The 27023-nt window shown below is 41.9% G+C and overlaps 1 protein-coding gene across 1 annotated transcript in view; it reads left to right on the top strand.

Moving 5' to 3' along the window:
- TOMM7 (translocase of outer mitochondrial membrane 7) overlaps positions 1 to 27023 on the top strand; it is a 518839-nt gene that overhangs the window by 61568 nt on the left and 430248 nt on the right. The gene's annotated exons all lie outside the window — the stretch shown is intronic.

Below are 27023 nucleotides of genomic sequence, written 5' to 3'. Positions count from 1 at the left end.
ATTGTATTCCCATTGCTTAGCACAGTGACTGGTATATAGTAGGCACTTAGTAAATGTTTACTGAATGAGATTGGAATCTTTCTGCTCCTCTCTGCTGTTCTCCTTTTGCTTCATTCTTTTAAGAACATCATCTAACCCAAATTTTGTACTTTACAGAAAAGTAAACTGGAGTTTAAGTGTCCAAGTGTCAGAACCAGGGTTTGAATGAGTTCCTCTGACTCTTTACGTAGTACTCTTTCTTGGATGCCTTTTTGTCTTCAGAAGCCATCCTACATTGGACAGAGTGCTGGTCTGGGGCTGTCCCAATGAGAGATCTTTCTTCCTTTTCCAAGACTGGTTTCCTTTATTTATGCTGCCACTGTCTTAGCAATTCTAGGGGAGCAGAGACACTGTGGAAGGCGCTTTTGAAGTAGAGATGATTATGGGTCTTTAGATGGATGGTCAGCCTTTAATTCATTTTCAGAAATCCTCCTTTGCAATGTGTTAGACAAATTGCATCCCTCCCTCTCTCTCTCTTCCTGTGCTTCAGTTTTATCTATAAAAAAGCTTTATATAGTGTTTTATTATCTCTTTTGATTCTTACACCAAATCTGTGAGCTAAGAACTTTGCGTATTTTACAGGTGAGGAAAATAGAGCTCAGATTGATTAAATAACTTGTCCATGGTTACAAAATGAGTAAGCAAGGGAAGTTGCCTTTGAACTCATATACTTCCTGACTCGAATCTGGCGATCTTCCAATTCTGCATGGTCCAATTGAAAGAACGTTGAATTTGGTGTTAGTGGACCTGTATTCAAAGCCCAACTCTGATAGTAGAGTTTCTATTTGCATGGACATTTGTGTGTCTCTGGATTCCTAGACATTCCTAGAATAGTACCTGGTCTGTTGTAGGTGCTTGATAAATGCTCATTGACTGATGGGTTGTATGTCCTTGTAACATTTCTCTGGGGCTCAATTTTCTTCTCTGTAAAATGTAGGGACTGGATTGGATTAGCCCTAAAATTATTCTCATCTCAGAATTTCTTCCAACAGTTTCTGTATCTCACCACTCTGCATTTCTTGGGCTATACAGATGCAGTCATTTTAATGTTATTATTGCTTAGTTCTTGTTAGTCCCTGGATTGATTCTTGTGTTCTCGCTTTGAAGGCCCACGAAACCTTGTGCGGTACCTGATACTCTTTACATCTTGGAACCCAGGGTTGGCTAAGTGTGGTCTGGAAAGCCTGCTCAAATTCCCAAGGCTGACCTGTTTTTCCTCTCTGGGAATGGTTTACTCACTGAAGGATTATGTCCATTAGACTTGTAACCTTGTAGGGGGTATCCAGTCTCAAGGATTTAGTAATCTGATAGAAAATGAAGATGGAGGCTTGGATTAGAAAACCTCTGATATGGTACTGGACAGGAAGTGGAGTGGAAATTTTAATGAAATGCCGCCTTTGGGCTCAGAGGATCATTCCTCGGGGAGTCTTTTAAGCCAGGATGAGGGAAAAGAGTGACTAATGCTGCGTTTGTACATGTGACAGGAAAGTGACTAAAAGCGATGCATCCCAACTTGAGAAGGTCTGTGGAGAGTAAGCCGCTCATTTATTTTCTGGGGGAAAACCCATCCTATTGATGTTTTCTGTTTGTTTTTTTTTCTAATGTTGCCATCACTTTCCAATGACACTAAGAGCCCTCCCTTGTAACAAAGAAGTACATTTAAAGCAAAGCATGCACAACATTGGGCGATAGCTGCAAATGTCTGCCTCGTTCTACCCCACTGGTCCCCATGTCTCTTCTTCTAGTACCCTGGAGTCAAGACTGGTGACACCATTGAGCTGAGTTCTGATGTCCTTCAGCTTTGCTTTCCATTATTGTGTCTCTTCTGTGTAGCTTCCTCTTTATTCTGTTGACTTTTCTCTACATCAGCTCACACAGATCTCCCCATGTTTCTCTGTGTTCCTCCTACTTATCTTAAAACACAATGGAAGCTCATTATGTGTGAATACCAGTATTTGTAGACTAGCTGTTCACTCACATAGCATGAGTTAAGGCATTGGGTCTACAAGGAGACTGCAGGATGTCAACATCCTTTGTCCATCAATCCCAGGGTCCTCAGGTTGGATTTGGCTGGAGGACAGACCAAAGTCAGATTTTCCAAAGCCCTTCTCTGAACAGGGATGTTTCTGGGAATTCCTTCTGGGGAATTATCAGTAACATTATGACTGGGTTTCTGGCAGGGCCTCTCAAAGTACCAAACAATAGAAATAACCATCCCCAGGGTCAGATGTGACAATCAGAGGCTACTACACTCTTTCCTCCCCACTATCCTAATATAATATAAATAAAAGGAAATTAATTACTAATTAATTTAATAAAATTTAAATAAAATAAACAAATAATTTAATAAAATTAATTAAAATGAAAGGTAATTAAAGGAATTGAAAGAAAAACGCTAATATTCCTGCAACTAGTTTTCTATCCACAGAACTCAAAGTTTCAACAGAACCTCTATGCTAAGCAAAGTGCAAAGAGCTCAGGATTTAGAAACAAGGGATCTAGGTTTGAATCTTGGCTGTAACAGTTAGTGGCTACGTGATTCTATGAGTCCGTCTTAACTTCTGTTCATCTCAGTTTCCTCATCTGTAAAGTGGGGGCAGTAAGAGCCGACCTACATATGTTACAGGGTTATTATAGAGGAAGTACTTTGCAAACTTTAAGGCCCTATAGAAACACAAATTAAAAAATTAATATTACTCAATATTTTCTTTTGTGGACTTGTGTACTTGTGGACCTCCAATTACATCATCTGGCTTCAGCATGACTCTTTTTCACATACAGGAATATTGTTTAATCAATTGAAAAGGCATTCTGAAGGGTTGAGCACTTGATGAGAGGAGATTCCAGTAAGAATCCAAACTATTTCAACCAGGTCTCTAGGCCCAGTGACTAGAGGACTGTCATCGACTGTTGTTTGCAATGCACTGTCTTAGAGTTGCACAGATTGCCAATGGGCAGCTCATCAGTTTCCTTGGGATGGACTCTCCCAGGAACCTTAGGCCTCTTGTTGTTCAGGAGACAGATATAGGGAGACAGGTGGGGGTGCTGCTGATTGACTGTTTAAAGACCACTGTCCTTGCAGAAGAAATCACAGGGTTAAGGCCAACTCTCAATTCCTCTTAATGCAGAGGAAATGAATGGGAAGCAAGGATACTTTGCTTGTCTATTTTCATCATGGAGCTAAGGAGTGTTGCAATGTGTCTACACATGGCTGTCAACAACAATCATGGAAGAATGATCTAGGGAAATAAATGCGCCCAGTTTTGAGGTCTGCCCAAAGAGGGTGTGGGAGGGGAGGAGTCTTATATTAAATAAACAAGATTTAAACCAAGAAATCTCAACCTGGGATCTGTGAACTTGGATTAAAATTAAAATTAAAAATTTTTTGATAAGTATATTGTAGTATATCTGGTTTTCTTCATGATCTTATATATTTTGTCCGATTAAAAACATGACTCTGAGAAGGGGTCCATAAGCTTCACTAGATATGACTCCCCGAGGGAAGACAATGATGATTGTCAGGGGGAGTATGGGAGGGCAAGGACACTCATGCACCATTAAAGGAATTAAAAAATGGTCCAATACGACAGCCATTTGGAATTAGAGTGCATACCCCTTCACCCAGAGATCCCACTACTAGACCTATGCCCCAAAGAGATCAGAGACAGAAAGAAAGGACCCATAACTGCGACAATATGCCTAGAAATACCTTTTATGGAAGCAAAGAACTCAAAACTAAGAGAGTGTCCATCCCCTGGGGGTGGGCTGAATGAAATGATTTCATGAATGGAATGCTCTAAGAAATGATGAAAGAGATGAATTCAGAGAAACTTGGGAAACTTTGCATGAACTGATGCAATGGATTCAATAGCTACATTGTTTAGAAGATCTTTGAAAGATTTAACTCTGATAAATTCAATGATCAAACATGATTCCAGAGGACAAGTGATGAAGCAAGCTACCCCACTCCTGACAGATTGGGAATGGATTCAAGCTGCACAATGGGGCACATTTTTGGACCTCAGAAAATATTGGATTTGTTTTGCTTGACCATACTTATCTGTCATGAGGGAAAATAAACTTTTTTTGAGAGGAAACTAGCAGAGAAGGAAACATGAGAATAATGAGGCCCCCGAAAGAAATAAAAGAGCATCAATTAATCACTTAAAAATGCATAGAAGCAATATAAGGATGCTCAGAGAGATATATAAGTAGAAGAGATTTGAAATCAATCATTAAATTTATCATATACTTTACAAACAAACTGTAGGGAACAGACATTCATAGTTTCATATGAAATCCTCTTCTGTTCTTTGTATATGAGTGTATTCATATTATTCATGTATTTGTCAGTTTCAGAATGACAAGAAAAGACTTTACAATTAAAAATAGACTTAAAGGGAAGATGAGGCAGAAGTCATTGAAAAGCAAATGGAAGAGATGGGGTTCTTCAGCTCATAGATAAATGGAGTAATATTTATCAATTAAATTCAACAAGAATTGATTAAACACCTATTATGTGCCAGATGTTCTGTCAGCTGCTGGAGATACAAAGATAAGAATGAAATAGGTACAGTCCCCAAGGAACTGACAGTCTAGTGGTCACAAAGCAATAGGCCAAGAAGAATGAAGTGGGTAATTGGCCATTATTGACAGGCTTAACAGTGATGTTCAGTGACACAGATATATTGAAGTGGATCTTCCTTTCTTCTTTCTTTCTTTTCCTTCCTTGCTACCTTCCTTGCTTCCTTCCTTCCTTGCTTCCTTCCTTCCTCCTTCTTTCCTTCCTCCTTCCTTCCTTCCCTCCTTCCTCTTTCCTTCCTTCCTTCCTTCCTTCCTTCCTTCCTTCCTTCCTTCCTTCCTTCCTTCCTTCCTTCCTTCCTTCCTTCCTTTCTTTCCTTCTTTCTTCCCACCTCTTATCCTTTACCCTCAGATGTGGCACCAAGAATTGAACATGGTACTTTACATGTGGTCTGACAAGGGCCAAGTGCAGTGGGGCTATCATTCCCTAGTCTTGGATACTGTGTCTCTTAAGGTAGCTTAACATTACATTCAATTTTTTTGGCTGCCCAATCACCCTTTTGACTCATGTTGAGCTTGGGGTCTACCAAAACTTGTGGAGTTCTTTTAGGCAGCCTGTTTTCTATTCTTGCTTATCTTATCTTATACTTGGGGTTTACTTTTTGAACCTAAATAAAACACTTTACATTTGTTCCAGTTAAATTTCAACTTACTTCATTTGACCTGATCCGTCTTGAACTCTTTTTGAATCGTCATTTTGTTACCCATTTTGTTAGCTATTTCTCCAAGCTCTTGCCATGATTGTGGGTTGATAATCATTTAGTCAGCCAGACTCAAGTAGCTTTTAGAAAAGTCTCTGTATGAAGGTATTTATAGTAAGACTAGTTGGTACAAAGCACTCTCTCCCCCACAAAAGTGAGGGACAGCTTTTGCAAAGGTATATACCAAGTCTTTGGAAAAGTGGGCTTGTGCGTAAGGAAGACATGTGGCAAAGAGGTGACTTTCTGTCCTTGGTTGCTAGAAATCCTTTTCTCCCTTTCATGGAGTACTCAGGAAGTTGTGCTTAGGTGTGATGTAGCTTTTATGTAGACTTAGCAAAGCTATGAATACGTGTCTAGTCTGTCTTTGTGCAATGCAGACACGGATGCTCTGGAAGACAATGGTGGGGAATAGAGAAGTCCTACATTCTCCAGGCCCTTTGAAACTTGCAAGGTCCTCCTTTAGCCAAGGGCTCAAGGAAGGAGACAAAGGCTTAAGTGTTCTTCCTTCCCAAGAGACTCCTTCTCAGGGGCTTCAGCTAGAATACTCTGTCCTCATCCTCTGCTCTTTGGAATTTCTTTCTTGCAAATAATCCTCTCTCAATTGGCTGAACATTTTCTAGATTACCTGTAAGATGACCATTTTTTTTTCCAAACACAATTCCTGTTCAATGTCACTTCCATGCATTCGGTGACTTCATAGGTAGCCCTAAGCCTATGCTTGACTGACTAAGACTAAAGCCTATTACCAAGCTCAATTTCACCTGGTTAAGGTGCCAGGGCAGAGCATTTTATCATTTCCTTTAAATGGGATAAGGTCAATTGATTGATAGTTTCAGTTATCTGTACCCTCACACAAGGCACAGAAGGATCAAATACAAGGTAGCCTTGGAGGGCTTAGTCTTTGCTCCAGCCCTTCTTTTTAACTGTGTCCAAGTGTTTCTTGTAAACATTGTATTTTTGGGTTCTGTTTTCTAATCCATTCAGTAGATGTTCTCTGAATGAATTCATCCCAGTTGCATTCACAGTTATGATTGTTAATTGAGTATTTCCCTCTTCTGTATCCTGTTAACACTTTCTCCTTTCTTTGTCTCTTGCTCCAGTCTTTGCCAAGAAGAGGAGGGTGGTGAAAGAGAAGGACTGTGATCAACACTAGTGACTTGTAATTGAAGCAAGTTGCCACCACGCTCTTCCCCTTTCCTAGACCAAGTCACTTTGTGACTTTTCTTTTCATGATCTGTCCTCCAAAGTGAAAATTGGTTCTATTGTGTCCCTGACTTGATTCTCTTTCTTAAACCTTTCTCTTCCCTTTTCTTGCTTCCCTGTTGTGTTTAATATGTCATCACAGCCAACTTCTTGTAGGTGTGTGTGTGTGTGTGTGTGTGTTTGTGTATGTGTTCAGCTCACCTTTGATTCAAATGAGAATAAGGGTCATGTGATGCCCACTCCTCTGTCATTTCTTTCCCATTATGAGACATAGTAAGTTCCATCTCCTTTCCCCTCATTTTGTTCCAAGTGCATTCTTTCCTCCAATCCTTTTAGTAGATTCCCACTCATGGGAAATCTTAGCACAAAGGTTGGGTGGTCACTTGTTGGGGATTCCTGTTCAGGTATGATTTGGACTAGGTGGGCTCCAAGGTCCCTTCTAATCCTGCAATTCTGTTTCCAAGTATTCCCCAGTTCCATGATGGAAAGAGAATAATCAAGAACTTTCCTTTCCTCATTACTCCCTTCTTTTGGACTAGAAAGTCTATACTTAACCATGATGCAGTGATTTCCTTTGCCTCAATGGTCTGTAAAAGGTGGTATGTAAAAGAGAGACACACCGATGGTCTGATGATTTAAATGACTAAAGAAGGTGTGATAATGCTGGACCTCTTTTGGTGCATTCTCCTTTGTTTTGTTGTGTTTCCAAACCACTTCTAATAGCATCGTTACTTTTTGGGAATTCAGTGTCCTCAAGAATTTTTTTTTTTAGTTAGTTCTGCATACTTACTTCTTGCAAGATTCCCCCATTAAATCACAAGACTGATTTCCATGGTAGCTGACCTTGATAGGAGTTCATTTATACCAAGGGAGTTTGCCCTTGCTTCTATAGGACCAGAGATAGTTTTTATTAGCATCATCGTTAAAAATAACCCCAGACCATATTGTTGTTTTCTTTTAAATAGGTTTCAGAGGGAAATTTTATCTCATTTCTTGGATTATTTCATAAAACATTCAAGTTGTGCACTTCTCTGGTTAAGGGTGTGGTTGATGACAGCCATTCAGTGAAGGAAGTGATGAAATCTTGAGGCTGAGCAGAAGTGGTGGTGGACATGGGGAACAGAGGCACTCGTGGCCTTCTTCTCAATAAGACTGTTTTTGATGGATCTTGGAGGCTGACTTTCAAGAGTCAGATAGTGAACGTGGAAGCCCCAGGAGGGTAGCTGTGTCCCATCATGTTTTTGCCGGTAGCTGTTAATTCTGGAGTCTTTTCATTTTTTCCTGTCTTTGTGCCCCTGTCCCATTCCATACCTGCGCTGCTAGTTGGATGCCCCCCTTTCTTCTGGTTTTCCTTCTGCACCCCTTTTGTGAATCACTGTGAAAAAGAAAGGTGAATAACATCACTGACATCTGAAAGAAGGGAAACATTTGGGCGAAATGATGGGTGTCCGGTCAAGGGAGGGCCATGACTTAGTACCCCACCCCATGCCTACTATATCCCTTGCAACTCTAGCTTCCCCTTATGTGCTGGCTCACCCTGGTCATTTTATGAGGTCAGGAACTGTCTTGCTTCTTTCTGAGTCCTTAATCTTGGCACAGTGCCTGTCAAACAACATGCACTTAATAGATGTTTATTCATGGAAATTCGGTTCAGAAGGCTTGTACCACTCATTCAGGGTCACACAGGAAGTACAGGGTAGACCCTCCTTCATTATATAAATGACTGAGGCTCAGAGTGGAGGGGATATCTCCCGAATCTCATAAGTAAGAAGTAGCAGAATCAGCATTCAAACCCAGATCCTCTGACTCTAGATCTAATATTTCTTCTATATAATGAATCCCCTCTCCCCAAACAACACTCCCTAATCTTATGAGAAAATAAAACTAAACAGTAAAAAGTCAACACAGACTGAGAAAACTTTCAGGATTCCAAATTTCAAATCAAATAAATTATATTCTTTACTGGTGCTCTCTTCATACCCGTACTTCTCCTCAAAGCATTATGTGGAGAGGAGCTAAGACTGTACCTTTTGAGCCCAGAGGGAAGCTTAGAAAGAATGTGTAGAAGTGGCAGAGAGTCAAACTGAAGCTGGATATCAGGAAAAGCTTCTTAACCAGGAGAGCTGCCTCAAAGTGGAATGAACTCTGTCAGCAAGTGGGGGATTCTCCCTCCTTTGGGGTCTTCAAACAGAGCTACTTGTTAAGTATTTTATAGCAGGGATTCCTTTTGTGCATTGGTTAAACTAGCTGGCCTTTGACATCCCTTTCACCTCTAAAATTCCCTGTATTTCTATACATCCCAGAATCTCAGAGCACCCAGGACTTCTGTGATAGAGTCTAAATGTGCCTGAAAGAACTATCCCTGCACAGCATCCCTGACATGTGGCTGTGGGTTGGAAGATGGCCAAGGAGCGCCACCATATTGACGCCAGAGACAGTTTATCCCATTCTTGGAAGACACCGATACTAAGGTGTCCACCCACCCAGTCTCAACTAGCCTCTTTTTTAACTTTCATCCATTGTTTCTGCTCCTTTCCTCAGAGATGAAGTAGAGCCAGCCTCATCCCTCTTTCTGACGCCAGCTCATCAAATATTGGACAGCTATCATATCCCTCCTAAAATGTCTCTTTTCTTGGTCAACCACTTTCAGACATTCCTTGCGTGATTTTCATCAGTCTTCCCCCTAAATGTACTTTCAGTTTCTTCTTTAATATTCTGTGCTTTAACATTCTTTCCCCTCTCTCCAGTGAATTCTTATCTTAAATTTCTATATTATAAGCTAACCAATCTTGACCACAGATGATAATTTTTAACCTGAGTTTCTGAGCAAGGAACTAAATGGGGACCTTGTGATGAAAAACAGAGGGACAGATTTGGGTAATGAATTACCCTTCCTTTCTCTCTACTTCACCCCAGGGGAAATCCCTCTCTGAGCTGTGGCTGGGCAGAATCCTGGTATGGAAGACATGGCTTCTCCATTCTGTGTTACGAACTCTGGCTTGAAATGGTTCAGGAAGGAGAACAATAAATCCATCAAGATTTCAAAGCATACTTAAATCCCTGTGCCAAGTAAGAACTACACTTTGGAGGCTAGAAGACATACAGGTTGGCCATCGTATCAATATAGTAACAGCTGAAGTGGTTTTCCCTCTAATTAGATGGATGACTTAGAGGACAGTCATTTTACCAATCTGGTAGCTGCAGTGGTAAAATGAACAGACAAGATAATCTCTGAGACCCCTCCCATCTCTAGAACCATGGCCCCATCATTTCTAAAATGGAAAAGTTGTATGAGATAATGTCTATGATCCCCTCCTGTGCCCAAATGATAGGATTCTAACTATTATAGTTTCCTAGCATCAAGCGTTTGATTTGAATAGGTTTAAATTTTGTTAATGACTAACCTACCTGCATGTTTCTCCTCATTAGCAGTAGGATTTAGGGCTTCATTTCCTCTCTTTGGGTTTTGTTTATCTAATGAGGAGGTTGTATTCAGTGATGTCTAAGGTTCTTTCCACCTTTGCCATCTAAGAGCTAGAGCCAACATTGTTCATGAATGCAGACATGGCATCCCAGACAGCCTTTAAATTAGGTGCACGTTGCATAGTCCAATTAGACTGTTATGTTGGAGCAAAGATGGTTGAGGGATATACCAATTCTCTTTACATATTGCCTTTGCAGCTTGGAAACCACAGAGTTTAGGGTATTGGTCTTCCCAACAAGCTGAAATGAGAGGGAGGCAACATGGAACCATGACAATAGTGTTGGACCAGATGAACCTGGGTTCCAGTTCTGACCCTTTCACTTGCTATGTGGATTTTTCCAAGGTTAACCTGAGGAAATCACTTTGATTTTCTGTATCTTAAGTTTCCTTATCTCTGAGAATGATCCCTAAGGTTCTTTCTGGAGCAGGATCTGGCATGCTATATTCGTTCAGACAACTAATGAGAAGAAATCAATTATCTGATCAAGTTTCACAGGAGCTCATGAGGACCAATTTTTGGTGGATCCTAGAGCTACCACTAGCCAAAGGAAAGGGAGCCACCAAGGATGGCAAAGGTATTTTTTTTCACCCAGTAATTATGAAATCTAAGATCTCCAATAAGGAGAAATGCAAGAACTCCTGGATTTTGTGACTGGTTAAAGTGGAGACTTAAATAAATGGAAATCATTTTAACCCAGAAAAGTTCTCCTGAACGTTGGGCATTTTTTTGCTTTCCTACTAGAAAATGTTTATTAGATTTGAGTCTCCCAAATGAGATTAACTTTTTCATATTTAAACAATTTTTTTGTCCTCTTTTTTTATATCAGTAATCACTTGTCAGAGTAGTGATGATAGGAAGTACATTTCAGGGCACAAGCTTGTCCTCCCAAACCTTTTGGTGTAGTTTCCCTTCCTGGATGCCATATTTTGTCTCCAGGTCTAAGTATGTGAAGCTATCACAGTCTTGTTCCATCTAACAGAGTAATTTATATGTAGCGACAGCAATAATCATAGCTAACATTAACATAGGGTTTTAAAGTTTGTAAAATACACAAATTATGTCATAGCAACCCTGGGAAATAACTATTATTGTCATATTTTTATTCTCTAGATTTTACAGATTCATAAACTGAGGCAGACAGAAGTTAAGTGACTTGTTAAGTGAAGTAAGTGTTAGAAGTGGGGGGGGGGCTAAGCTCAGTTCTTCCCCATCCCAAGTGACCCTACTTTGTCTTTTGCATAAACCCCCAATTTTGAGAAGGAAATAAAACAAGTTTTCCCCTTTTAATGTTATTTCCTCTCGGGCAGACGACAACAGGTTCTGCTCTGAAGACTTGATGAGAGCATTCACAGAGGGTGTGACAATAACCTGTTTGCTGAAAGTCAGAGAAATAATGCCAGTGTTCAGTGACCTTTGCCCTGTCCAGGTTTTTATGCGAAATTCTGCTTTAGTAGGAGGTAACTTTCCTTGGATAGTCTTCCTCTCCCCAGTTTAAGCAGAACAAAATTGATTTTAAAGAGTGTATAATATGTGAACAAATAGAGAGGGAGACATTAGAGCTGGAGCCAGAAGTTAGTGATGGAACTGGATGTGCCCATCTGGTGGGATATTGATGAAGGAATTCCTGACCAGGAATAGGTTGGATAAAACAGTGGTGAGACATGGTGGATCTGTAAACATTTCTCTATTAAACTCAGAGACACAACGTAGTGTAGAGTTGAAAAGACCAGTCTTAGAGTGAGGAAGACTGGGATTCCAATTCAGCCCCTGGAACTTATTGGTTGTGTGACCCTAGGCAAGGATTTAACCTCACAGAACTCCCAGGCAAATCCCTAAAATTCTAAGTTCCACAGCAGGCTGCTGATCTGCATCAGGGAGGGTATTTTCATACCAGCTGTTCTCTAAGTTCTTGAAATTACAGGTCTGGCCTAAAGGAAAATACAGAATCAGAGAATGGAAAAGCCCACTCCAGAACTTTTCCTTAAGGAGAGCTCCCATGGGATGGTGCATGTGCTGGTTTATAAAGCATTTTATGTCTGTCCTCTGATCTGACACTTTTAAAAGAAAATAATGTCATCAGAAATCTTCAGGAAGGGATTTCATAACTTCTACCAAGAACTCATTCTAGTGCTAGGTTTTCATGGTCAGAAAATCCTTCCTTTTATCTCATCTAAATCTCTGCTTCTTGAGACTTCAGTCATAATGGAAAAAGCAAACAAATCTAGTCAGCATTCTTCGTCAAGCAGCCTGTTCCTCTTATATCACTGCCTCCACCCTCTTTTCCTTGGGTTAGGTCATCCTTGTTCTTCTGGGTCACTTTTTCAATCCTTCCAATCTCCTGATGTCTCCTCTGACTTAATTTCCAGAGACACCATTCAAAATTCTTTAACTCTTCCCCCAAGAGTTGCAACAGTAGGCAAGTTTAGGCTTAATGTCAAGAAGTGGATTGTGTTGTCTTGGGAGGTAGTGGGTTCTCCCTTGATGGAGGCCTTCGAGCAAAGACTGGATGGCCACTTGTCTAATATTTTGTAGAGAGGACTCTTTTCCAGGTTCTCCAGGTGTGGCTTAGCCTAAGATGGTCCCTGATCCCCTCTCAAATTCTCCAGTTCTATGCTCGGTGGGAATTCCTTATGATGATGTAGCTCATAACCATCCACTTCTCATTTTGAATGACTTTTCTCACTGACCTCCTGTCATCCTCCATTCTCCATGTAGAGGGTCTGCCCACAATGGAGGCCTGCCACTGGGTTTTTTACCATTTGGTGGGTAACAGGTTAGGATTTGGTCTGTCTGTTACTTAGCCTTGGCTCTCTATCTCTTTGTTCTCATATCCATCTTTCGAATGATAGTCAATGTTCTCTGCATTGTTTAATTTAAGAAATAGACTTTGGTTGTATTATTGTATTGTATTGACCGAGTTCTCTGTGAAAACGAAATACAGAGTGTCCCAAAAGACTTAGTGAAGCTTGAAGCTTTATGGATGGTTCATGGGGCTCCAGAAATAGTCATGGGGTAGATAAAAATGAAAACACCTGGTCAGGAAGGGAGAGGAGAGAAGGGAAGGGACTTCTCCTTTGGCCGGATTCCAACCTATTTGCATGGAGTCCCCCCTTGTCCCTGGTGTCTCATTATTGACTAAAAGTCCATGTGTTTTGGGAGATAGCCATTTAAGGTTTCTGGAAAACACCATCCAAGAAGATTGAGAACTGAGATCCCCAATCCTGTGACCTGACCAGACCACAGAGTGTCTTCATTTACCCCACAGGGTGTCTCAAACATTCCACAAACCAGATGAACCTGAACTTCCAAGCAACGATGAATTAGAATTGTCCTATCACACTTTTAATAGTAGAAAATATGAAATAAACAAGGACAGTTGTGGACACTATGGCTGCAGCAAGGATGGATGTCCCATCAATACAGGGAGGATCTAGTTCTCAATGGGGCATGACTTTCAGTGCCTTCTACTCTGAGATCCCTAAAGAATGAACTCAGAAGCCCTTGTGCCCAATAGCAGTGAGGCTGTGCAGGGTAGCAGCAAGGATCTAGGATTCAGGCTGGAGAGCCTTGGCTTGAATTGTCCATGTGTGACCACGGAAAAATAATCTTTCTGAACCTCTTCATTGGTAAAGTAAAGATAATAAAACCCACTTCACAAGACTGCAGCGAGGAGCAAAGTAGATCACTGTGCATCAAAGACTTTGTGAGCCCCAAACTTGGATGTGCTTGGGAGCTCCTTGATGGGGCACTCCATCCAGTTATGCAGGCTTTAACCCATCCCTACACTTCATTCTGGGCAACTCTTGTCCACATGTCCTCCAGTAAATCCTCCATGGAGACTCACCCAACACGTAGGAAGTCTTTCTAGTCCTTCTGATGGGTGGACACCAAGTAATCCTGATGCTGGGAGTTGTTCAGTCATATGGAGTTGGGAATGTGTCCCCTCATTAATTAGACTGAGCTCATTGACAGCAGGGACTCTGTTTTTGCCTTTCTTTGTATCCTCAGCATTTGGCGTAGTGCCTAACACATTGGAGGTACTTCAGGAAGGCTGCTTGACTTGACTTGTCTTTTGCTCTTGCATATGATAGATCCTTCTATTTTTTTCAGTCACCTAGTCTTCTGATGGCACCTTTTACATTCCCAGGGCAATTCTTCGCTTGTGATATGTTCCAGCCCTCTCACACTGGCCATGAAAACCTCCAAGGGCTAGGTAAATGGCTGCCTTTATTGTTGTTATCACCACCATTACACCAACAACTGAGACTTCCTCCATTACTACATCTTCCACCACCAAAACCACCTGAAAGTCCCGTACTCTGAGAGTGCTTTTCCTCTCCAGGAATCTTCTTTGAGCAGATTTCCTTGAGAAGGGAACTGAAGTCACCAACATTGACTGATCAAAACCATTCCCCTTCTGACTAGAGGAGCAGCACTAAATATGGGGCACTTGGGGTGAGGGCTAGGGGACCTGAAATGCAAAAAACAAACAAACGAAGTGGGAGACAGGGTAGGCTGCCAATTCTTAATCTTCTGTGTGTGCCATGGTTTCCTTCGGCAGCCTGGTGAAGTCTACAGAACCTTCTCAGAATAATGTTTTTAAATGCATAAAATAACATGTATAGGATTACAAAGGAAACCAGTGATATTTGAATGCAATTATTAATACACACACACGTACGTATGTATGTATGTATGTATATAGTAAACAAGTTCATGGAACCCCGGTTAAGAACTTAGGCCATAGACCAACCACATTCGGCCGCAGGTGAGGTACCTGACTGGGTCCTTTTGCTCCTAATTGTGACACTGGACTGTCTCACTGTAACTGCCTTTTTTGTCTTCAGGATTATCATTTTTACAGTGACATACATGGCCATGGGAGAGATCCCCCAGGGCTCCTTCAACTTCTGGTTTCTGTATGGGTGGATTCTGGTGTCACTCTTACTCCCTTGGGACCCTTGATAAATAGAAAGTGATAAAGATGCTTGGGATTGCTTGGTTCTATGAAGTTTTTGGGGGGAACCAATATAATTTATAGTTTAGAAAAGGATGGGTAGAAATTCAATAACGTAACTGGGGGACTATATTCCAGGCATAGGGAATAACTTGGCAAAGTCACAGAAGTGAGAATGTACAGGGTGTGTTTTGGGGACAGAAAATAGTTTAATTTAACTGGAGTGTAGAGATTGAAGGGCAACCAGATGGCTCAGTGGATAGATTGGTGGGTCCGGAGTCCAGAAGGCTCAACTTCCTGAGTTCAAATCTGGCTTCAGATACTGACAAGCTGTGTGACCCTGGCAAGTCACCCTGTTTGCTTCAGTTTCTTCATCTGTAAAATGAGCTAGAGAAGGAAACGATAAACCACTCTGGTATATTTGCCAAGAAGACCCCAAATGGGGTCACAAAGAATCAGACACAACTGAAAAATGATTGAACAATGAAGAGATTGTGGAGAGCTGTACCATAGAACTTAACCTAGCAATTTGCACTGTGGCACATAGCATCACCCAAGTACAAGTCAACTTTTGAAGACAAGTTCAGTTTGGGAAGAGACATGAGAAACCATGATTTTGGCTCTTTGGGGGTTGCAACTGGGGCATGGGGTCATGATGGGCTGGGCTGTCCAGGAACTCACCTAGCAGGGGGTGGCCAATGGGAAGAAACCTAGGATCGTGAGATCTGCTCATCCTGACTTTGTGCCAAGCTCTGTCCTATCTACGCTATAGAAAGACTTCCTTTTTGATGATGGAGCCCGTGGCCAGGCCCTCATTGCCCTATCTTAGTTATAAAGCTGGTAATATGAGCTAAGGCTGGCAACGTCACCTGGTGCCAGGCTGTGGAGAGAACTGATGATTAGTCTGAGGAATTTATACTTTTATCTAGTAGGTGGTAGGGAGTCGCTGAGAATGTTTGAGTAGAAGATATGGTTGGATTAACGCCTGAGGAAGTTTAGGGATCTATATGAAAGATAGACTGCAGAGTGGGACAAAAAGAGTGCTGAAGATCTCTCTGGAGGCTCTTGAAAGATATCAGGTAGACGATAGCTGAGGTTTGTTCTGGGGGGATGGCTGTTGGGATGTAGAGGAGAAAATATGATGCAGGCAAAATCAGGAGGATTTAATCCTGAATTGAATGTGGGCGGGAAGGCAAGTGAGAAGAGAGCAAAGATGACATTGGTGAGTAGGGTTCCTGGCAACAAAGTGAAGTCAGAGGATGAGAGAGGAAAAAGCTTGGGAGACAGATTGGTCTTGAGTGGTTTGAGTTTTGGGCACTGATGGTGGACTCTGGAGGGAGGGTGCCACGCAGGCAACTGGAGATGTGGCTCAGAAGAGTACTTAGGTCTGGAGACAGAGGTTTCAAAATAGGAGGTAGACAGTCATTAAAAAAAAAGATTCTCTCACACATTAGCCAGAAATGAGAGGTTTCTGGAAGACTTTTGCATAAAAGACCCAGGACAAATGTCACAAGTTTCTCTTTGCCTGAGCAAATGGATCTTGTGGTGGGAGCAGCTGGGAACTGATAGACTCATTTCTTACAGAGCTACAGTCTCGAGCTGTAATTTGGCAAGTGCTGACCTAAGGTGTTGTGATCTCAGTCACTTGGGCTGCTAGGTTTAAGGGGTGGGGGAGGGGGGTTGGAGAGTTTAATAAAACAGAAAATAAATCGCTTGATGTTTTGTAAATTATCTGATGTTTTGATTCCTGATGTATTACAAAACATTCACCATCCCTCTGTTACCTAGTCTCCAGGTTCCTAGGTTAGAGAGTTGGAATGATCCTTAGAGACCATCTGGCCCAATGCTTTCACTTTACAGGTGAGGAAACTGAGGCCCAGAAGGGTTACATAGTTTGCCTAAAGTCACGTTGGTCGTAAAGCTAAATGGTAGCATTTGAACTCAGGTTTTCCAAATTCCATAACACATTTGTTGCCCCCTCTTTTAACGCTTGAAGTTTCTTCCAGCTCTGACTTCATGATCCCACTGTAGCATTTCCTCTGAGACTCTCTCTTCACTCTAGTGATGTTTGGGTTCCCAGAAGGTGGCTAGCTACTGTTCTCAGAATTCTAGGTAACCCTGATGGACTGGGTTAGGGAGGGGATAGCTAGCTAGTACCATTACACACAACCCCCCACTGGATGTGCTTCTCAGTGTCAGTTAGCAAGTTAGAACTAAGCTTTTCAAGAGGGGTTTTTACTCAAGCTGAAGAAACCTTGGTCCAAAACTATCCTCCCAGAAGTCTGGCTTATGCCCTCCTACAAATATAAACAAAGTCCGGGGAGGAAAGAAACAAGCGTTTCTTTAGAGGTCCCTCTGCGCCTGCCAGGCACCGTGTGAAGCGCTTTACAAATATCGTCTCATTTGACCCTCACAACAACTCTGGAACATAGATACTATTATTACCTCCATTTCACAGCTGAGGAAAATGGGACAAACAGAAGGTAACTAGATGAAAGCAGGTTTTTACATGGAGTGACCCTTTTCCTCAGGAAACTGAGGCAAATAGGGAGAAGGGCACTCAAGTTTATAGTAAAAAGAGGTCCTGTGTGGAAAGTCCTTTTTCTCCTTCCCGGAGTACTCCCTTGTAGGGTCCTGAAGCTATACTGCTTTCTACCCTGAATAGGTTACATTCCCTAAAGCTACCTTCAGCACCTCAAGCTTGCCCTTTCTCAGTTCCTGCTGGATACACTCTTTGTCACTGGTCCAGTCTTCCTGATGGCAGGATCAATGGAGATAGGGGGAGTGGAACAGTCCTTCTGGTTCCTGTCACTCCCAAAGTTTAATTGCTTTATTGCCTCAGTTCTTTTTCTAATATTCCCAGGGGCGTGTCTGATTCTCTCAAGCAATCCCAATATGTTTCATTATCAGATCTCATGCAATGGTTGGAAGTACTTTAAGTCTCATATTTAGTTTGCACTTTTGATTTACTGATTGAGTCACAAGAAGTCCCTTGGACTTGCTCAGGCTTAGTTTCTACATTTGGGTGATTGAGTCTATAATGCAGCCAAAAAGATGTTCTTACTTTATGAAGGTACAGAGCTTAGAGCGTTTTATGAGTTACGTTATCGGGGCTGATTGGGTGCAACATCCCACTTACACCATGATCTTATAAAATAAGTAAATACAAGGCACCTTGAGGAGGGTTTGGGGGGATTGGCAGCTTTTTCTTGTAGTTCTTAGGGTACTTTGAAAGAAGCAAAGGAATCTAACAGGAAAACCAAGAAGAGGAAACATTCCAGCCATGCTCAATAGCCTCATCCTGGGAATGGTGGTGGCATTTTCATACCTCTAGGATCAAGGACAAGTTCCTCAGTTTGGCTTTTCTATTTTTTCATAACCCAACCTTTCCTACCTTTCTAGTCTTTTTACATTTTAAGTTCTTTAAGGTTCTCCCTGGTTTACTGGCTGATTCTTGAACATGATATTCAATTTCCTGACACTTTGCCTTTGGAACAGCAATTTCCTCCAAACCCCCAATGCTCTGCTTCCTCACCTTCACCTTTTGGCTTCTCTGGCTTCCTTTAAGACTCAACTCCAAGGCCACCTTCTGCAGGAATCCTTTCCTGGTCCTTTACCATCCTCCCAGGGGCTAGTGCTTCCCTCATTGAGATTGCCTTTCATTTACTCTCTAAATATGTTGCATATGGCCTCTTATTTAATTACATTAGAATGGGAACTCCTTGGGACCAGGGACTATTTTCACCTTTTCCTCTTTCCAGGGCTCATCACAATATGTGGCACATGCATTGTAAAGGCTTAATAAATACTTCTAATAGACCCGAGGTAAAGAATATTGTTTGGCATGAAGGGAAGTCATGTGAATTGAGTTTGGAAAGTCAGGTTAACCAGGAGCTTAGAAGAAGCAGAAAGCCTTCCAGACATGCTGGGCAGAAATCTTATAAAGGTACTTTAAATGCGTCTGAATTATTTTTCTGTCTCCCCTTGAAAATAAATGTCCTGACTTAAAACCCTAATAAGAAGTAGTGAGTGCCAGGATAGGGTGCTCCACTAATGAATGGCAAACAAATGGGGAGCTGATTTGGGATCAGGTGAGCCCAAAGAGCCAAGCAGGCCCTGGGACAGAGGAGGTGTATCCAGGAAGACTGGAAACCAGTGGACCCTAGAAACTGGCAAAGGAAGCTTGGCCCAAGATCATCGTCCTGGGCACCAACTCCCAAAAGGCTTTGAGGCTGTTCCTGTTGACCTAAGTCAGCAAGGCCCAAGGACCTGGTCTGGATCTCACACTTCCACATTTAGCAGAAAAAAGTGAGGAGAGTGCTTCTCAAATCTTCCCATGCCCTGGGGATAGGAAAGGACCAGAGGGGTGATTTTACTGCAATAGGGAACTCCCAATTTAAGCCAGATCAGCACCTTCTTAGTTGCCTTATAAAGCTGGCTTGTCAGAGGTGGAAACCCAGCACTTCCCAGCTTGAAGTCATCTCTTTCTCCACTATGTCATACTGCAGGTATACTTTATTATCCTCTTGGAGTGAAGGTAGAAGAGGCCAAGCACAGACGAAGAGAAGTCCTGAATGGGTCACAGTCTGGCAGGGACGAGGGAGTAACCACACACACACAGAGATTCCAGAAATATCAAGGGACGAGTATTGTAGTAATTGCATTATGTCCCAGATTAATTTTATTTTTCACATGAATTGATTTAATCCAATAGCCTAGGAAGGGAACCTTGGCCTTTAATCTCAGGAGGCTGATATTTTTTTCTGATGGATTTGTAAGACCATTTGATTCTTGGTCTTTGTGTAGGTTAAAAGAAAATCAATCCATCTTTGCAAACTCAAGGCAAGCATCTGTTTCTGAGCTTGAGACTCCATGTGCAGCTGAAATGGACACTTTAAACATAAAATGCAAAGAATGACATTCATGACGAGGCAAAGAAACCTCTTCACCTCCCATATTGGCCAACTTGGGAGAGGCAAATTTAAAACCACAAAATACATTGGAAATTTCGTGTGTGTGTGTGTGTTTATCTGTCTGGAGGGAGAAGACCTTTTTTCTTCTTCAGGGGTCCTGCTATGCTGCTAAATTTGCTGTTACAAGCATACCCAGAGATATTGTGGCTTCACTTCCAGGCCACTGCAATAAAAAGTCACCTGAATTTTTGGGTTTCTCAGTACGTGTAAAAATTATGTTTCCACTCTTCTGTAGTCTATTAAGTGTACAGCCCCAGTGTACACATTTGAAGCCTTCTAAGCCTTTGGGGAGTTGTAATCTTTCTGCTGGTGGAGGGTCCTGCCTCCATGCTGATGACTGATGACTGATCAGCGGTTGAAGTGTCAGTGGTTGCTGAAGGTTGGGGTGACCGTGGCGATTTCTTAAAATAAGACAACAATGAAGTTTACCATATGGCTTGACTCTTCCTTGCATGAAAAACGTCTCTGTAGCATATAATACTGTTGGATAGCATTTTACCCACAGTAGAATTGGTTTCAAAATTGGAATCAATCCTCTCAAACCCTGCCACTGTTTTATCAACCCAGTTTATGTAACAGTCTTCAATATTGTGTCTCAGAATAGGGAGGCCTGAGGAGGGGAGGAGGGAGGAGGGACAACAGATGGTCAGCGGAGTGATCAGAACACGCTGCATTTATTGATTAACTTCACCATCCTCTGTGGGTGCAGTTCCTGGTGTCTCAAAGCAACTGCAATAGTAACTTCACAGATCTCTGGTCACAGATCTCCACACCAGATCTCATAATAATGAGAAAGCTTGAAAAATTGTGAGAATGACCAAAATGTGACACGGAAGAGACATGATGTGAGCACATGCTGTTGGAAAAATGGCACCAATAGATTTGTTCCATCGCAGGGTCTCCATCAACCTTCAGTTTCTAAAAAAAAGTAATATCTGCAAATTGCAATAAAATAAGGCACAATAAAATGAGGTCCTCCTGTCCTAGGAAGTCCACTGTTCTCCTAAACCCCAATGGCTGTTTTCAAGGTGGTGTTCAGTCTTGTTTTGATTTGATTAGCATTATGCTGTGGTTAGGGATACGATTGTACTTCATGGTGATAATCACTGTATTCTACACTAAAAAAACAAACCTACATGGATGAAGAGATAGATGTATGTATGTGAGAGAGATGGATGGAGAGATAAAGCATTTGTTAATCACTTATTATGTGCTAGACACTTTGGGGATACAAAGATGAAACAAAGAAGACAATCCATATCTACACAAAGTAATAACAAACATCTTATAAACACCTACTATGTGCTAGGCATTGTGGGAAGCTCTCAGAATAAAAAAAAGAACCCCTGCTCTCAAGGAGTTTGCCATCTCCTGGGGTGGGCAGTGGAGCAGGTACAATTGATGAATAGTGACGCTCCAGGGCAGTCACTGTGTGTCAGAGACACCATGTGCATTTATCTCAGTTGAGGTACATTGAGATGTTTCATTGGAGTTATTCAATTCATCTCCTCTGGTCCTGACAAGAATCCTGCAGAGAGGCAGCTTGGCATAATGACTCAAAAGCAGAGCCAGTTTTGCAATTGGGTCTTGCCTCTGACACATACTGGTTTTGAGATCTTGGGCAAGGGAGTTAGCCTCAGGGCTCTAGAGAACCCTCTAAGAGAGGAGAACCCTCCATGGGGAAGGGAGTCTCCTCATCTGGGAGTTTTCTATAGCCAAGAAGTCCCTGTTCTAGCCCCTATCCCCAACTGATGTGGATAAGCTGCTTTAAGAGATGTAATGGATGGTAATCTCATGGGTGTGGGTACTTCCTCCATTGGTGTAAACCATAATTATGGTACTGAGGAAAGAGTGTAGTATGGGAACCCTTAATCTCTCTGGGCCTCAGTTTCCTCACCTATAAAATGAAAGGTTTGGATCAGAGGTCCTTAAAGTTCCTTCCAGTTCTAGTCTAGGGTCCTATTATTTCACCCAATGACTTTTCATCCTGTGCAACACCTCTCCACATCTTTCTTTTGATTCTCCATGCCCAGCACACTGACGGCCTTCCTCTGCTTCTTTACCTCTTGCTAGGGTACCTTAGGCCTTGGACTGTTCATCTATTGTTTCTGTAAGCAAAGTCTGGGGTACTTGTTGTTGGGCATGTGATAAAGGGGAGGGGTTTCTTTCCAAGTATTGGGTGCTAAGTGAGCTCCTTTCTAGCTCCAAAATTCTTTTTTTCTTGTTTTCATCATGTGACTGTCCCATCATCTTTGATAGTCACACATGCCCTTTTTATGTCACCATTGGCAATGTGCCTTGGTTTAGTTACAACAATTCAATTAACTAAAATTATGTCTTTCTGATGGGGTTCAGACCTCTGAGACCTCCCCTTGGATCTTTCCACTTAATCTGGCCTTTTATACTCGAATCTGTTGCTCTTGGCCTAACCTGGTCTTCTATTGTCTATTACCTCTGAATTGCCCCACATGCTTCCCACCTAAGCCCTTGTCTGACATCTCCTGATTGCCTCCAGCTGTTTCCAACCCTTGACCAGTCAAACCCTAGTCCCATTGAGGTCCTCCTTGGACTTCTCCTCAAGACCCTCCCATCAACCCCTCCTCCCATCACCCTAGTCTACCAAACCACCCCCAGATCCCTTCTACAGTCTCTTTCTGTATTTAGGTTCCATCTCGCCTCCATGAAGGCTCTCAGATTCAATCCAGCTCAGACTTTGTCTAGCTGGGACTCTATCTGGCCCGCTTGTATGCTACAAATGCTTAGGCTCCTTAAGAGTCAACCCAAGATGGCGAATCTTTAATAAACTTTGTTTTTCTTTGACTTTAAGAAGGCTTATGTCAAATTCATCCAAGCAGGACCCAGCGTGTCAGTATTTCAGGGTCCCTACCACCCCAAACCTCAGCATTTCTTTCCCCATTTGGGCTATCTTCAGAGATTAGAATTCTTTAGCTGGAGGGTACATTACTTGATGACAAGAGACCAAACAGTACATACGATCATTTCTCCCAACTCTAATCTGTTTTTCAGACTATCATCCTTATTCTCCTGATAAAACAGATATGACCATAACATTCTTCCTCTCCGTAACTGTTAGTGGTTTCCATTTGCTTCCAAAATAAGGTTCAAGCTCATTTTCCTGGTATTCCAAGCCTCCCACAACTTGGTACTATCTTATCTCCACAACCTTTCTTACATTAGAATTGGGAGGAGCTAAGAGAACAGCTAACTTTTCAAGAATGCCATTTTTTTTTTTTTTTTGGTTAATCATCTATTCTAGTGGAAGCAGGATGAACTTTGGGGTCAGGAGCTACTAGTTGGAGCTTTGCCTCAGACACCTCACTGGCGCCTGACCCTAGGTGGATCGCTTAATCTCACTCAGACTCAGTTTTTTCCTTTGTAAAATGAGACTAATCATAGACCTTTCTTCCCAGGGTTGTTCTGAGACTCGGATAAGATCATGTTTATAAAGTGCTATCTAGTGTTAGTTATTGGAGATAGAATTGTAAATTTGCTCTCCTGCACTATGCCATCAACTTCTCCGATACTGAGTTAAACATGGCATTTGTGTGGGCAGAGGAGACCACGTATGCAAAGTGGGCAGCAAAGTTTGAAGTGTTGCAGAAATGTCCATGATTCATTCATTCATAGTTCTCCATTCCTTTTACTTATTCATTGGTCTAGCTTGTGATTTTATCAGTGTAGGGGACCCCTGGGAGAGGAAAGTTCCTCTGCTGATGCAAGTTGGCATCTTCCTTGCAGTGTTTCTAGTCTCCCCGAGTTGTGTGGGGCGCTGAGAAGTTCAATGGTTTGCCCAGGGTCAACACGACCAGTGCTGAGCCCAAGTTTCTCCCAGCTCCGAATTGAACCATCTCCTCACGGCTCTCCACTGCTTCTGACGAACTGAAACAAAGCCAGCTGCCTGCTAGTTCTCTTTCTTTGGGGTCCCACAGTTTCAATGCCCTCCTTGCTTTCTGTTTCATTCTGTACATTGTCTCAGAGCTTGGCAGCTGCTTCCTCCTTGGGCAATGGGGCTTCTTGAAAAAGCCAAGGGTGTTGTACCTTTTCATTTTCTCAAGTGTTTATGCAAACGATGCTCTCAAAGGGGGCTGCAACCTGACAAAAGGATAATAACAGCTGCAAGTCTGAAAATTAAAAAGCAGCTGACAAGAGCACGGCTGAACACGGAGTGAATGTTGAATTAGAAATGGAATTCACTCAGCCGTTCACTTATTTCTTCATTCACCAAATGGTTCCTGGGCCCCGTGGACGCACGCAGGCTAGCGTGTGGTGAAGCCGAGAGTCAGGCCATTTCTTCTGTGCCCAATACCTTTGTGGTTGAATCCCAACCGAGGCCGACCCTGGAGAGCTGCTTCTAATCTAACACGATGCTTTGCACAGAAAGTATCTAATGAATTTATGTCAAATCTGGTCAAGATGGACAGCCAGACCTTACCTGGATGCAAGATGTCTACTAGGCAGTTTAGAGATGAAGGAGGAGGATTGGAATGCCAGTTCTTCCACTGACTGCCAATGGCACTGGGGGAATTCTCTCCATCTTTTTGGGCCTTAATATAAAAATCAAAGGATGAGACTAAATGACCTCTGAAATCTCTTCCTGTTCTAAATTTATGAGCAGGATTAATCTATCATCCCAAGAAACCTATCTAATAATCTACCTAATAATCCATTATCTTGAGAAATCAGATTGTTTTAGTCTATTATTATGTTACACATTACATATTATACTGCCTAGGGGAGGGCAGATAGAAGGAGAATCTTTGTATAGCTTGAAAACCTTTGAGATTTCTCCAATTTGTGGACACTATAATAAAATGAATTAATTCGACATATGTTTGTTGAGGGTTTATTTACCTAGATAAAACCTGACAAAAGAAAAAACTTTGTAACATTACAAGGTATCCCAAAGTAGAATGGGTCACTTGGGAGGTTGTGACTTTTAAAACAAAAATAATGAATTTAATTAAAAATTAATATATATTTATTTTCTCTCCACTCCCCACCCCCATTGGGGAAAAATGAGGTAAAAGAAGAATGGTGTAATCAAAATGTAGTCAAGTAAAATAAATTCATACACTGGCTAAGTACAAAGATGTATGTCTCACTTTGCACATGGGGACCATCTCTCTTTGTCAGCATTGCATTGATTAGAATTCTAAAGTTCCAAGTTGTTTGACTTGACAATATTGTTGTTAGGATAAAAAATTGTTCTCCTGGTTCTGCTTAATTCACTTGGAATCAGTTCATACAAATTTCCCCAGGTTTCTCTAAAACCATTCCTTTCATCATTTTTCTGACATAATAGTATTCCATAAGGGCAGCTAGGTTATACAGTGGAATAGAGCATTCAGCCCTCTAGTCTAGAGGACTCGAATTCAGATCTGACCTCAGGCACTTACTAGTTGTGTGACCCTGGGAAAATCATTTAACCCTGTTTGCCTCAGTTTTCTCATCTGTCAAAGGAACTGGAGAAGGCAATGGCAATCCACTCCAGTGTCTCTTCCAAGGAAACTCCAAATGGGGTCAGAAAGAGTCAGACATGACAAAAACAACTCTACCACAGCGACAAAAGTAATCTATAACATTCATAGACATAATTTGCTCTGCCATTCCCCAAATGATTTCCCCTGCTCCCACTTAGTTTCCAGTTCTTTGTCATGACTTTTGCTTCACTTGAAGTTTTCAAGGGATTGATGGATGACGTTTGTTGGGGAAATTGCAGATGGGATCCCTACTTCTAGGAACGTTGACTAGCATCACCTGGATGGGGTTAGCTACACACAGGGAACATTTGCTCTAAAATGCAGGTGGTGGCCAATGGCCAAGCAAGCTGTGCTGTTAGGCTGTAGTGACTCTGGCCATGCAAGAAGATTGGGCCTTGCTTAGCCTGGGAGTTCCTCCGTCCCCCTCTGATATCTTTTCATGATTACAGATGGTTCTGGGCAATGATCATCTTTCCAGACGTGGGTCAGGTAAGCCACCCGAGGCATCTAACCATCTTCATGGCTCTAATTTTGTGCCATGAATGGGCTCTTTCCAGAGGACTGTCTAAATCCAGAATAGAAAACCCAAAAGCCCAGGGACCTTCCAAAGAAGGCAGTTCTTAGTCAGTTAGGGACATTTGCAGGGTTTTTTCCCTCATTCTTGCAAATAGCCCAATCACCTTCTTCTTTCTACTACATACATAAACCTAACTTTTAGGTTTGTGGATTGTTTGTAGGATTGTTAAAATGTTAAAAAAAATGGGGCAAGTAAGTTGGGGGAACCAAAGAAAAATTCCACAATAATTATATCTATATGGCATTATAATTTCTGAATCTTAAGGCAGATAATTTTTTTTTAGAGGCATACCAAAAGCTGTTTTAGGGAGGTGTTTATCAAAGTGATAAAGTGAAAAATCTAACTTATTACAATTTTTTTTTTAAAGCAAATGAATGATTGATTAGAGGGCCAAAAACAGCAACTTCCCTGACTTCTATAGCCATAAATGCCCATCGGTTCTTGGGACCTCAATTATCTAATGACTGCTTAGTACAGAGTGGGAACGTAATAATTCTAAGTCATTCCCAACAACTTGATTGTCAGTCAGGAAAGTGACCAGGATGTGGGGCTGTGTTCAGAGATGCATAGAGACTAAGAGGTGACTAAAGAGGTGACAGTTCCAACAGCCTAAGGGAGACCACATTTGGTGTATCATCTGTAGCTCCAGGCACTTCCGCTTAATATGGATCAGCTGGAGAGGATCCAGAGGGTGGTAACCAGGTAAGGGAGGGGTCTTGAGTCTATATCACATGAGGATGGGATGTTTTTAGTCTTGAGGGAGACATGGCAGCTGCCACATGGAAAAGGAATTGGGTTTGTTCTGCTTGTCCCCTAGAACTAGGAGCAGTGGATAAAAGTTTCAGAGACTGATTCTATCTTGATGTTATGAAAGGTTTTCTAACAATAAATGGAGTTCTCCAGTGGAACAGGCTACACACTGAGCTGTTGGGTGCCTCCTTCAGCAAAGGCTGGATGACAGGTTGGGGTATGTCATAGAGACATTCCTATTCACACATGGGTTGGA

Source organism: Notamacropus eugenii, chromosome 3 (assembly GCF_028372415.1).
Source record: "Notamacropus eugenii isolate mMacEug1 chromosome 3, mMacEug1.pri_v2, whole genome shotgun sequence".
In the NCBI taxonomy this organism is placed as follows: Eukaryota; Metazoa; Chordata; class Mammalia; order Diprotodontia; family Macropodidae; genus Notamacropus; species Notamacropus eugenii.
Note: the sequence above shows the minus strand (reverse complement) of the source record. Positions and strands in the feature narration are given on the sequence as shown.